The following is a 9,857-nucleotide window of genomic DNA, read 5'->3' on the forward strand; positions in this document are numbered from 1 at the left end:
GGCGGCGGAGGGGGAGGTTGCGATGAAGGGATGGGGAGGGTGGATGGAGTGAGGCCAGTCGGCGGTGTGTTTTGATGTGGCGTCGGTCATCGATGCAGTTGTGGAAAATGTTGGGAGAGATGGAAGAAGATGGTGGGTTTGATTATATAGGGATGGTGGGAGAGTCTGGTGCATTATCAGCCGTTGCTTTTTTTGGTAGATCAACGGTGTGGATTAAGGAACGTGGGAATTTAATGGAGGCGGTTCATTAATTTGCTTGACGATTCGGGTTTTAGATTTCGGTTAGTTTCACGAATCTTAAAGATGGTATAAGGGAGAGTTAGGATTTTGCATTTGGTCTGTTGCGGGCTTGAGTTGCATGGGATTTTTAAATCGTGTGATGAGTTGAGAGGTTTTCCTTGTGAAAGTGGAGAAGGGAGCTGAGCGTGGGTTCGAGGAAGAATCCGATTGGATTAATGACGTCATCGGACTTTTGACGGCTTCAACTTTCTAGCCGTATTATTATTACAAAAAAAAATGTTTTCTTATTTATTTTATTTAATGTGAGAAACAAAATTTTTATGTTGGATCCAAATATATTAAGAAAACACCATCTCGGTTAGAATACATAAGACCTAAAGCTTTTGTTGTTCACTTAGCACCTTTCATAAAAAAAAGTATGAAACCTCTTTTCACTAGGTTGTTTCCCCTCATGACAATTGGCTAGCAATGTACACTAGCATTTGTGTTTCTGAGTGGTTACAAGATTGGCAAGTTGTAGCAGTTCTACCAGTGTTTCGGGTTAGTGCAGGCTAAGCGAGTATCTAAACGATCCTTCTCATAGGAGTTGCACCAAGGCGGCATGGGCCACAACCGGTTCCAGGTCTTCCATTTCCAACATATCTATCTAGAAGAAAGTAATAAAACTTTGAGCTATTCCATGGGTTATTGGCACATTCTAAGCAATGTATAGAAGTTCTTTTGTGGTTTCTTTGTGCTCGCAAATTGAATGAGGAATATCCTCTTGAAATCCTATAATCAGGCGATTAGCCCTTAGAGATAGGTGAGTGAGCCTCCTTAGAGCAAATTTCTTCAACATGGCGAAGAATAGGTGCAGCTTGAACAAGTCATTGAGTTTGAGGAAAGACTCAACGACTTCAAAGGAAATCATATGGTCTAAGGAATTAGTTCGCCCTAGTAGGATTTCAAGGAATATATTTTAACTTCTTAGGGGTAATGCTTTCTTGATCTCTTTGGAGGACGTGCTCACCAATTGTGATTCTATTTTATTTATTTTTCTAGTCAATCTTTGACAGAAAGAAGAGGCTAGTGCTATAATCTGTTATAATGAAAATAAGTGTTATAATCTTCTCCGTTGAATGACATTGAGGCTAGTGCTCCCAATACCTCTTATTTACTCCTCTTTAGCACTGGATCAAAGGACTGTATAGAGATCTCCAAACGATAAGCTATTCTAAGGATATATTTGTTGACATGTTTGATCATCTTATTCATCCCCGCTTTTATATTTGCTACATGTTTTACCAGGAACTCTTGGTGTCTCCGTTTTTTTATGGATGTCTCTCTATAAATGTGATTTATATCTCGAGGCACGACCCTTCTATTTTGTGGCATATTCACACTTAACAAAACTAAAATGATGTTTGATTCAAATTTATCTAAGGATACACCATCTAGGTTGGAATGTTTACACGTGAAAGGCATACACCAAGGTAAATCCTCCTATAAGTTTCTTGTAAGACCATCTATAACTAAAATAAAAACATATGGGCTTCAAGTAGATTCCTAATGTATTCCAACTGAAATAGAAAAATATTAGGTCAAACCTCTTTCAAGTTGCTAAACCCTAAACCCTAAACGCATTCTTAAAAATAAATGAAAATAAAAGGGAAAATAAAGAGGAGAAGTTACTAAACGAAGAAAAATGGGAATTTCTAGGTACTATAAGCTGTGACATGTTGTTGCGTCCCCAACTAGCTCTTATTGCGACTATATTGCGACGGTTCGGTGACGAAGGTGATGATTTTGGACGAAACAAAGAGGTGGTGGAGGGATATGCATGTGATTGTTTCGGGTAGAGGAGCAATGTAGGTGAGGGCTTCGGGTAGAGAGGAGTAATGTAGGTGAGGGTGGAGGATTAGGCTAACCGGGAAGGACACGATTTAGGTGGTATAAAAGGATTGTCTCCAAAGATTTATAAATGATTCTCAATCTGTCGATTCTTAACACTATGATCGACAAAAAGTGTTGTCGCTTATTAAAAAAAGCATCAGTAAATATCCTGTCAGATAGTGGTTCAGAAATAACCAAAGAAATATGATTATCAATTAATATTTATTTATAACTGACAGTTTAATGCGTCAGTAATAATTAAAATTGTTGAAAAAAATATTACTTTTGATAAGGTATATAGTCCGTCTTGTAGTTATATCGTCGCAAATACCTCATATCATAAACCATCTCTAGACCTACAAAAATAGATATCAATTTTTTCTAACGTAAATTGAGGCTGTCGGTTTTAGCATTTTTTCCTATCGATTTAAAATATTTTTGTTCAAAATGGATTGAAATTCATGAATGATTACGAACAAATTCTCATAAGGCATCGCTTAATAAAAATTATACCATCTATATAAATTTAAAAACTATCCAAAGTTCAAGAAATAAGAGCCGTCACAACTTGGTTCTTCCACCGGTTAAATCGACAACAATTAACATTTTGTTTGAGAAGGAATTCAAGCTCTATTCAGGATGCTCACGTGCAGATTTATTTTCGTTTGATAAATCAGCATCTCCCAACTCCTCCTAGAATTATTTTATCACACCCTCAATTTTTTATCATTTTAGAACTCAAATGATGATTTTCATTCCGCCACGTGATTTTAAAGGAGCTTCGCAGCTTGAGGTTTTAAAATAAATTATTAGATTAACCCCCTTGCACAGGACGAGCTTGTTGGCTAATGAATGAATGAACAAAGCTCTGGCTCCTTATTCTGGATCGGAGCTCCGGTCAAAGTCGGCAACTGTATTAAGGACCTTGACGGTGACTTGGCAGCCACGTGCTACTTAACACACAAAACATATAAACATAATAAACGTTATTACACTCCCTAAATATAACAAAAAGTTTATCATATAAATATTTTCACTCCTGTGCGAACGGCATTCCACGTGAAGGGTAGCAAGAGGTGGGCCAGGGAGAACCAGCAGGCTTTGGGTGTCGTCAATGGTGGGGCCCGCATGATGTCATGGACTGAAGCCGAGGGTTCTTTGGGGGCAGCTTATCCTGAAATGCGGCTTGAGGGGTTCGACCCGCAACCTGCGTTTAGTGTAAAAATGAAACCCCTTTTCTGATAAACGGACAAAACGTGCGATACAAGCGGTATCACGATATTTTCAAAAATGCCCCCGCACTTATAAGCTGCCCCAAACGGGCCCTGAGTATGTCTGTTAAAACGGACAACGCCGGGAAAGCAGAAGGTGGAAATAGTGAACATCTAGCCCAACTTTATTGAATAATAAAAAAAAAAAACAATACAAAAATAATATTTCAGAATAAAAAGAGGGAAAAAACATTGATACAAATGCAACTCTAAAAATAATAAAGGCCTACACAACTAAAGAAGTACAATCTTCAAACATCAGATTATTGGATCATTTTGCTCTCCACAACACATCTTATAAAGTTTGGAAATGCTCAACTTTAAAGAAAGTAACCAATCGCCGAGTCACTAAACGAAGCCTCCAATATTATTAAATCTAGAACTGCACAATTCAGAATATTAGCTGAAAAGATTTACAAGTCACCAACTCCCATAGTTATAGCAGGGTTCAAGTGTCTCGAATAAAAAGATTAAACAAAAATCAAAGTATTGGACCAAAAGAATCAAACAACAAACCTAAGGCACTCAATGCTGAAATGAATACTGGAATAGAGCAATTATAAACCATTTTAAAGGTTGCAAGTCTTCATAATAGTAAAAAGGTCAGGTTGGATCAGTTAGAAATCAAACAACAAAAGATAATAATTGAGTAGTAAATTATCTTAACAAACAGTCTATAAAAACAAAAGAAATATATAAATAAAGTTAAAAAAAAAGAAAGGAAAAAGCTCGTGAAAACCCAAAACAACACTAAGTAATTCTATTAGAGTAAAGAAACATTATCTCAGTATAAATCCTTAAAAAAAATGGTTGAGACCAAGTTTCCATCTATATTTATATGTAAAGGAATATACCAAAAAGTAGTCTCAATAAAATGGCAAAGAACTAAGTGAGTGGGAACATCATAGCTAAAACTTTAAAAGGCAATACCAACAAAAAAAATCATCAATAATAGTATCTGTACAATCAATAAAATATCAGCAATAAACAAAAAACCCTAAAAGAAAAAAGAACAAAGCATGACAATAGTAGAAACCAAAATCCATAAACAAATAAAAGACATAAGAAAGAGACAAGGGAAAGACTTAAAAAACACCACACAAAACCAACTAAACGCTATGTGGTTATTTTTTTTTCTTTTTTTTTTTTACGCGGCCACCATAGCCATCGGAAGACTTCCATCTGAATGATTACATACGACATTCAAAAAATAATATATTACTTCAAAGGATAGAATTATTACCTCATAATGGACCAAATCATATGGATGTGGAAATTTTTAAGATTTATGAATTAGCGGATTAGGACAGTTGTAAGATAAGAGTTAAATCTGGAGAACTTGTGCCAAAATCTCATAGTTAATTACATCTCTAGGGTCACACACTACAAAGAAAACTCATGATTAATACAATAAGCCAACATTTTCAAGATTAAGCTTTAGAAGGATGAATGTGACTTACGAAACAAGGGCCCAGATAAAGAGTGATACTTGATGGGAAGTGATTTTAGAAAAAAAACTTAAGATGGTGAATTTAAATGGATCGCATTAGGTTAAGAGAATTATTAGGAGCACTTGATTTGATTGATATAAGTAATTAATAACCCTAAACTAAGAATAGAGTTGGTTAAGAAAGATACACCATACTCTATAAGGAATCCTAATAGGTGGCTAACCTAGACCTTAAGAATAATGTACCCGGTCAAGTTTCTCATGGATTTTTGTCATCCCAAGCATATTAGGATCCGTCCAATATAACCAACCTCATAACTAGGAATCCTCCTTAAATGTCATAGTTCAAAAGATTCATAGTCTCGTAGTATTCTGAAATGCCTTCATCCGTAACAATGGGTTACATCCTTCTAGGGTATTCCCTCTAGCTTCAAGGGGTAGTTTTGTTTGTTTTATAGGTCATAGTCCTTAGAGATAGTTATATTATCGAGACTAACCTAGATTTCTATACTCAAACTAACCTGGTGTATGATCCTTAGTTTGGAGTTTAAATTAGTTAACCTAGAGTTCATGTTGGATCTTCCTAGAGTTGATTCTTATTCTTTATCTTGGTCTATTTTAGATGTTTATTTGGAGTTCAATATTTAATTCATGCTTTGGTTTCATTCCATAGGTTTGTCAGTCATGATTGTGAAATCAAGATGTTCCTAAGTTTTGATTAAAATGTTTGTGGAAAAAAACCACTTTGCAAGAGGTTTTCCTCCTCCTTTTTTATTTTATATATTTTTGTTTTTTTTGAAGCACACACATGAACCAACCTAAATAAAACATGTTAATAGTATTGGATTAAACTTGGGTTTAGAGTTGAACAAGGGTCAATCATTTTATTTTGGGTGATTTGGGTCATTTCAAGTCATTTGAATGATTTTAGGGTATTTCAGGTTATTCGGGTGGTTTCAAAATACTTTGGGTTATCTGGGTGGTTGTGGGGTGTTTTGGGTCATTTGAGTGGTTTTGGGGTGTTTCAGATCCTTTGTGTGGTTTCAAAACTTTTTGAGTTATTTAAATGTTTTGAGGCGTTTTAGGTCATTTAGGTTGTTTCAGGGCATTTTGGGTGGTTTCAGAGTGTTTCAGATCATCTGGGTGGGTTTGGTGTGTTTCAGGTTTCTGGGTGGTTTCGTAATGTTTTGGGTTATTAGGGTGGTTTTGGTGCATTTTGGGTTATTTGGGTGATTTCGAGGTGTTTCGAGTCATTTGGGTTATGTTGGACTGGGCTTGAGTTGAGTCAGGCCTAGGTTGGGTCTGGTCTGGGTTAGGTCAGATCTGAGCTAGGTTTTAGGGTTTGGGTTAGATTGGGCTAGACTTGAGCTGGGTCAGGCGTAGGTTAGGTCAGGTCTGGATTTGGTTTTAGGATTTGGGTTAGTTGGGTCTAGTTTAAGTCAGATCTGGGTTGGGTTAGATCTAGGTTAGGTTTGGGTTAGGTTTTAGGATTAGATTAGGTCGGGCTATACTTGAGCTGGGGTAGATCTAGGTTTTGTCAGAAGGAGAGATGTTAAATGAAAGATTGTTTTTAAGACCAAAGCAAATTATAAGAATGGTTGATGACATATGTTGAATCAATCAATGCAACTACTAATTTCATGAGTATAATGAATAGTGTTGTGAGCTTTAATTGAATTTTTTTTTCTTAATTTTTTAAAAGATATGAGATTATTATTTGATGCATCTCATGAGAATATTTGAGATTTTGTAAGCAAAAAAGTAGTATCTAAATATGAAAAAAAAAATTGCTATTTTGCGACTATTTTTGTTATTTTTTTAGGATTTGTTGTGATGAAAACGAATTGTTTGTTGATTCTTATATGATCCAAGCTATTAATGATTAAAGTCAGCTAATATGTATTTAGAGAGTTTATGATTTTGGTCACTTTTAGTAGATGATTTATTAAATAGCTTAGTATTATTACGACTCGCATTACTAACTTGTATAAAGAAAGGTGTTTTTAGATGGGCAAATTCTAATGATTGTGATTTTGTGGAGATTGAAAAGAGACTTAGAGGAGCACTTGTTTTTAAGTTACTTGATCTTATTTAATTTTTTAGGTTTCTTACGATGAATTAGATTGAACTTTTAAGTGAGAAATTGAGTGAAATTGAACAAAATATGCAAACTATGATAGAGAGTTCTATGTTATCATATAAACTTTTTTGTTGTTAGGATGAGCCCACTTCTGCTTGCCTTGCAATAGAGATTTTGAATCATGCCAGTCTGTTTACCATTTTCATTAGATTTAGATACTTGTTGAAAGCCAAAATTATGAAATGGATGAAAAGCTTGGTTTTTTGGAACTTCTAAGCTTCTTTGCTTTCTGAAAGCTTTTACTTCAATTTTTTTGTTCTTTTCTCTTCGTAGTGGCAGGATGAATTACTGGGAAGGTGTTGATATTTCAATTTTTGTCTCTGGTTTTGCTAACATTTTCTTTTTCCTCCCCTGTTCTGAAGATAATATTACATCAGGATTTCTAACGTATTTTGTCAAGTGGGCTTCACTGTAATAGACTGGCAATGATCAGTGTTAAGAATGATGAGACCCGTTTGACACGTGACTCCCCATCATTGGACTCGGAATATATCCGGAGTCCTGATGTAATATTTTTTTCTCTGTTCTGTGGTTTCTTGCCTGTGCTAATTTTTCAGATTGATGTTTTGCTTTTACTCTCTTCCCATCTATTGTCTTACGGCATGCTGTTTGTCAACTGGAGGACACGGCCTGCTGGGCTCTTTGCAGCTCTGGGCCTCGTTCTTATTCCTGGTGCCATCATCGGCCCAGCTTCCGAGCATCCCCGTTTCTGTTTCGTAAATTGACGCTATTATAATTTAGTTTGTGCCAAGAAATGTTAATACATCTCTCCTACAAACAAGCGTTATTATGAATGAAATTATTTGTGTATGAAATACGTTGTTTTTGTGTAAATATTCTTTGTCGGCGTGAAATATCTGTTTGGTTGTTTTTGGAAGTTCAGAAGTTCAAAGGATGCATGGAGTTGTGAATTGAATGGAACCTTATAAGCGGCCACATATGCATGTGACGAGGGACCAATTTAATTGTGGATTGTTGAAGTATAAATTTATTTATTTAATTATCTTTTAACTTCAATTGTGAAAAAATGATCGATGCATCTTTTTTTCTTCGATTTGAAAGCAGCTGAAAAATATTTTCTTATCATGTCATAAGAGAATGGTCCATTAATATATATATATATATTGTTTATTTGCTTGTTTGTCTTTTTTTTCTCGATGTCACACACATATTCGAATGTGAGAGGTCTTTAACTCAAGATGTTTTGGTTGGAGACAAAACACTAAACTGCTAGACTAAGTTGGCTGCATTAATTTCCTTTCTCTTTCTCTATACTTAGAATTCATTAGAACCTTGTTCTTATTTATTATTCCTTGAGAGCATGATGAGCTATTTACTCGGGCATGTACCAACCTTCTCTCACAATCTGTAATTTGTTCATAAACTAGTTGTTGATAATAATGTAGCAATTATTTTTTATCATGACAGTTTTCTAACCTTGGATCTGCAAAACCACCAAATATTACTTCATGGACTTAGTTCCAACAGACTATATTCCGTCCCTCTATCTCCACTGCTATCAACCACTTAGGTCGCTCATCAAGCATTGGCTACCTCCTCGCAAACCTCCTTACTCTGGCATAAAAGGCTTTGACAATCACAAACAGATATTCTCCATCATAAGCCCAAGCTCCAACCATGACTTGGCATTATCTATTATATATCTCTTTGTAATAGTTGTCAGTGTACAGTAGCCATAGGATGAGTATTACGAGGAAGAAGATCAATTTACTGAGGATGGTTTAACTAGAGTGGGGTTGGAGTAATGTTGCTTTGGACGGTTGGGCCGCCAAATCTGAAAAAATGGCGACAAGCCATAAGCGAAGAATTCCATGTTTCCCAAACTCAAGATATATGGACCCTTATTTCTTCTCCCAATCATCTAATCTTGGGATGTCATTGGATGTACTGCACAAAACAAAAATCGGACGGTTTGGTGACTCAATATAAAGTCGAATAAGTCAACAAAGAATTTGGTGTCAACTACTATGAAACGCTTAGCCGGTTGCAAAAATGCCAATTCTTCGCATCCTTTAAATGGTGAAATTCAACCACAGTTGGTGCATTCAACAATTCGATATATCTAACGCCTTTTTCCATGAAACACTTCATGTGACAATATATATGAAATAACCGCCAAGATTTACGGACCTGCAACTTATAGGTCTCGAACATGCAAAACGAAGTCAAAACAGACGATATAGTTATGGTGCAGTCACACTTGAACTAGGCATGACCACACCAGAACTGGCATGACCACGTTGGTTTCCAGAGTGAACATGCCGGTTTCCGGCGGGGCCACGTCGCTGGAACTCCAGAACTCAGTTTTGCACGATTTCTAGCCTATTTTGGACCCCTTCACCGATTTGGAGTGTTTGGATACCTATTTTGGAATCCTAATGTAAAACCTAACAATAAAACTTTTTTATTTCTTGAGATAAATTCTTCTTGGCTTCGTAGGCTGTTTTTGGCTTTGAAAGATGATTTCTAAGTGTAAATCTGTGATAAAATAGTAAAAATAGCAGGCATAATACAGAGTAAAATATATGTGAAATCACGTAAAATTGATGCATGTCAAACGAAGTAAATTTTTTTTGGTATTGAGATATGTCGAACATCGCAATCCATGTTTTTGAGCCAAAAAAACTTATCTCACCAATATCCTCAATAAGATGACCATAACGGATTTTAAACTCGTCTCCCCTCCACTTCCTAGCAAGAAGGCTACCAGTCCTAGCAGCACACTCTTACACCGAACGCGACTTCATATCATCACACAGCTGGAGCCCTCAAGTACCTTATGATCACTCGATCGGGCATTTCATTTGTCGTCAACCAAATCTGCCAGTGCATGCATCAACCAACCATTTACCACTTCCATCTG

This window comes from Phalaenopsis equestris, unplaced genomic scaffold, assembly GCF_001263595.1.
Source record: "Phalaenopsis equestris unplaced genomic scaffold, ASM126359v1 Scaffold000134, whole genome shotgun sequence".
Taxonomy (NCBI): Eukaryota; Viridiplantae; Streptophyta; class Magnoliopsida; order Asparagales; family Orchidaceae; genus Phalaenopsis; species Phalaenopsis equestris.